At 41.3% G+C, this 4,426-nt stretch overlaps 2 protein-coding genes across 6 annotated transcripts in view; one reads left to right on the forward strand and one right to left on the reverse strand.

Annotated features, from left to right (window-relative positions):
* zap70 (zeta chain of T cell receptor associated protein kinase 70) overlaps window positions 1-183 on the reverse strand; it is a 33,204-nt gene extending 33,021 nt beyond the window's left edge. The window contains exon 1 of the mRNA XM_014007371.1: window positions 113-183. The gene's annotated coding sequence lies outside the window, so the exon portion shown is untranslated. The remainder of the gene's footprint in view (window positions 1-112) is intronic.
* Window positions 180-4,426, forward strand: part of adamts10 (ADAM metallopeptidase with thrombospondin type 1 motif, 10) — a 70,385-nt gene continuing 66,138 nt past the window's right edge. For 2 of the 5 annotated variants that reach the window (XM_014007356.1, XM_014007360.1), the window contains exon 1: window positions 340-427. The gene's annotated coding sequence lies outside the window, so the exon portion shown is untranslated. Of the gene's footprint in view, window positions 270-339; window positions 428-4,426 lie in introns of those variants that run through there. The other 3 variants (XM_014007358.1, XM_014007359.1, XM_014007357.1) reach the window with 3 other exon arrangements.

Genomic DNA, 4,426 nt, shown 5'->3' on the forward strand with positions numbered 1-4,426 from the left:
GTTAAAACAAGCCACGCACTGCTCAGATCCAGATCACAACCTCCATTCAGTTGAGCTCAAATCGGGACTTTTATTTTGAAAGCGAACACATTTCCGGGTTTTTCCCCCCCACCTCCACATCTCGGAAACTTCACATCAACTTTTCAGCCCCGGTTGTGTGAAGTTGAAGGCTCTTGTTGTCCCTCCGCCGGCTCGGCTCCCTCTCCGCTCCGCTGCTGGGGACAGAAGACAGAGGACGCTTCCTGCAGGGGGGGGTCCAGCGACGGAAGGTGAGTCTGTCCGGGACACGCTGGTCTCTGCAGGGTGGAGGAGGGAAACGGTGTGTGATGCTGCCGGGTTTTTTTTTTTTTTTTTTTTCTTTAAGAGGCAGTTCTCAACTCCAGACTTCTTTCCTGCAGGAACCTTTTCTGCTGGATGTCTCCTTCAGGTAGTTTTCAGATTTATTTAAATTATAATTGCAGTGGATTAAAAAGTAGATTTTTTATTCACTTTATTATGACGTTGAGTAATTAGTTTAATTGCAGTCCTGGGAAAAAAATAAATAAAACAATTCCTAATTGGCTTGTGACAGGGCAGTCAGTGTGTGTTTTGTGTGTATTTTTGTGTGCATGTGTGTGTGCGTGCGTTGTGCCGGTCAATGAATGATGTGGCTGTCAGCTGCCATCAGATACAGTAAAGGGTGGCATTGTGTCCTTCTCCAGCTGGGGGCGCAATTTTCTCCTTCTTGTAGGAGAAATAAAAGCAGCACATTTATCAGTCATTGAAGAGCAGAAAATATACATGTGTCATCCTAATAGTTTGTTTCATCTGCCAAAAATAAATAAATTAAAAAATCTAAATCTAAAAGAAAAGACAGTTTTCTCATTTTTACTTGAACCTGTGGTAAAAGAGGTTGTGGCACAGATAGATTTTAGAGAAAACAAAACATTTTACAAGTTTCTTTCCCACGGAAAGCTTCGAATTCGATAACATTGCCAAGGAAGGTATTTTTTTAAACAGGACTGACTTTATTTTGGCTGCWACTTCTTGCAAGCAGAGCAAACTTCCTCGTTCCAACTTTTTATTTTATTTTATTTTATCAGTGTGGCTCATAAAAGTCATGAAGGAAGAAACAAAGTGCACATCACCCTCATATCTATGGTTATTGTGTCCTTACATTAAAAGGTTGTAGGTCAAATTTGTGACCACACGTGTGTTTGTTTACCTTCAGAAACAACCTCTCGTTCTTTCGCTTTTCTTCTGCTTTTAGCGTCTGACTCACTTTCATATTTTTTTTAACTAAATGTCGTCTTTTAAGTTCCACGCGTGTCTGATTTGTACATATTTGTTTACCCACACCGGCCTAATGACGGTTCAGTCATATGAGTGCCCTGTTTATGTTGAGTGCGGACCCGCATTTCAGAGATGAACGGGATCAACACTTCTCAGTCGCATGGAGTAGCTTCTTTCTGTTGGATCTGCTGGCAGGTGGGCTTAAAAGCAGATAAAAGGCAGGAAAAAAAGCCCCCTCCCATGCTACTAGCTCCCCTTGCTTTGTGTTGAGTCAGCTCTCCCTCCCACTAAATATTGTTTCAGACTCGAGAGGCACATTTGAGTGAGGTGTGTGTGTATGTGTGTGTGTGTGTGTGTGTGTGTGTGTGCGTGTGTGTGCGTGTGCACATTTCGAGGTTCTCGGGGCCTGTTTATGTTCCCACTTTTCATCTGCACACTGTTTATTTGGGGAAATCGAGAAAGGAATGCCAGCCTCTTTTTCTTTCCGTCTTTGTGCCAGACAGAGAGTTTAGTCTGAGATATAGGGGCCCCCGCCGGCGCTCTCTATCACCTGTTTGGGGTTTTATGTGGAGATCTGCTTAATTCCAGACTGTATATTTCCAAATGAGGGAGCAATCGAGGTAGACTTAAACACCGCATCTTGACTTATGACAMCGGCCTCATGGGCTATTTGATCCCTCGGCCCCGGCAGTCTTATTAGAAAAGACTGCCAGTTTAATGAAATAATAAACCGAACCTAAAACTGATTCATGGGCTACTCCCTGATCAAAGTTGGAGACAGTGTGGGGGGAGAGCTAGTCTCGGAGCTAAGCTGTGGGACACTTAGCATCTGTTCGTTCAACACAGACTTTACTTTGAGCCGGTCATATGGCTTTGATTAGTGGGCTGGTTTTTCGGATAGCTCCACTCTCCCTGGCAGCAGTTAAGGACAAGGACAGCATAGTTTGCTCCAGCCTTTTAAAAGGGGCGGAAAAAAAACATTATCTGAGCATCTCTACATGAAAAGCGTCAAAACCAGTTGCGGAAAAACRAGGTGTGTTCAAATGGTTTATGGTACTCGTTGCAAATTCTAAAATTAAACTTAAAAAAGATTAACCTGTGCAGTTTGAACGTATTTATTCCTGTGGTTTTTCTAGAAATACTGAATGCAATCCAGGAATACAGGTACACAGTCAGTGTAGACAAAGMGCTCATCTGAATCCATCAAAAACCACGTGGAAGCTTGAGTCACGTGGTTCACCTACGTTAGGCCGGAGTCTGTGTTGGTAAACAAATAATACACAATTTGCACGAGTACAATCCTGGAAATGACACTTAAGTGGAAAAACTGGTGAACTCTATCTCATTTTCAAGTCCGTTTGAATTCAAATTGTTTTAAATACAATTTGCATAATTTACTTAAAGGAATCCACGATTAGTTGTAACATTAAACTTTATTTGATAAAAATTTAGTTTAACTGTAAAATAAAGACTGTAAAAATACTGTAGACTGTTTAGTTTTGTAATTTTTAAAAAATATATATTTTAACACGGACGGAGCCATTTTATTTACACACAAAGCATTCTGGGTAACTGATGACTTCAACTAGGTCCTCGGTGCAAGGCTGCTAGCGAGCTATATCCACCCTGAAGGTTAATCTTGGACAATATCTGATGATCGACTCTTTTAAATGAAACCAGAGAGCGTTGACAGAGAGGAGAAGGTAGAAATGACTCAGCCTGKAACTGAAAATATGGATGGAGGACAACAGAGCTGCTTCATGGAAGAAGAACCTCAGCTTAGCCTGTTAGCCTTCGCGTTAGCCTTCATGCTATATTGCCTTATATGTATTAGCTCAGCGCTAGCGCAACAAACAAACAAGCTAAACTGAGGTCCTCCATCCATATTTTCAGGTGCAGGCTGAATCATTTTTGCGTTCCCCTCTCTGTCATGTGGATGGAGGACCTCAGTGACGAGAGGAGAATGTGTAGCGCTGAGCTAATACATATATATGGTGATAGCGTTGGGGCTAACACTAAATCTAACAGGCTAAGCTGAGGTTCTTCTTCCATGAAGCAGCTCTGTTGTCCTCCATCCATATTTTCAGTTACAGGCTGCGTCATTTCTACCTTCTCCTCTCTATCAACGCTCTCTGGTTTCATTTAAAAGAGTCAATCATCAGATATTGTCCAAGATTAACCTTCAGGGTGGATATAGTTCGCTAACACCGATGACCTAGTTGATGTCATCATTTACCCAGAATGCTTTGTGTGTAAATAAAATGTCCCCGTCCGTGTAATATACTTTTAAACTTTAAGTTTAAAAATTATAAAAACTGAACATCCTACAGTATTTTTGCAGTCTTTATTTTACAGTTAAAGTATATGTTTATCATATAAAGTCTAATGTTACAACTAATCGGGGATCCCTTTAACAATTAGGAGCATAAATACCAATACAGAGAAGCCCCGTTTTTTAAACTTTTATAGACTACCTGCAAATTGTGAAAAAATGCAAATATTGGATGCAGTCCAGAAAAGGTCCACATGTTTGGGGTTGCATTGTAATGCGGTAAGAACCAAACAAAAATACACAAGCGAAACAGTTAGCAGCTTACACATCACACGATACTAAGATCTGGGCAGAGCATTTGTGAAAAACTGAGTTTGTTGTAATTAACGTCAACATTTCACGTTTAACTTTGACGAAACACAAAATGTCACGTTCCTCGTCTCATTGCTGACCACCACTTACAAACAATAGCTGAGCTCTACGTGGTATTTCCTGCATAGAAACAACATTTTAATATATCCGCTTACGCTTATATAGTACTATGTGTACAACTGACCAAATGTGACAAAAATACTAATAAAAGTAAATGTAAGACACTTTACTCCCTGCTGAGTTGTGGTGAGTAGCTGCCATCTTGAATTCCCAACCCCCGCTGGACTGGGCTTTCTAGTTTTAATTTACAACTTATAAGTGGGAAATTCCCACTTCCCAGTAGAACTGGGTCACAGAGATGCTGTGTCCAAATTCAGGGGCTGCGTCCTCCAAAGGTCCAATTTGTCGGCCGCTAACATCGCCACATCGGAGGCTGTCCAAATTCAAGGCTRTTTTGCCCTGATTTGAAGGACTGGTCTGATGGATCCTTCTCAGTCCACAGTAATGCAT

This window comes from Austrofundulus limnaeus, unplaced genomic scaffold (genome assembly GCF_001266775.1).
Source record: "Austrofundulus limnaeus strain Quisiro unplaced genomic scaffold, Austrofundulus_limnaeus-1.0 Scaffold41, whole genome shotgun sequence".
Classification (NCBI taxonomy): domain Eukaryota; kingdom Metazoa; phylum Chordata; class Actinopteri; order Cyprinodontiformes; family Rivulidae; genus Austrofundulus; species Austrofundulus limnaeus.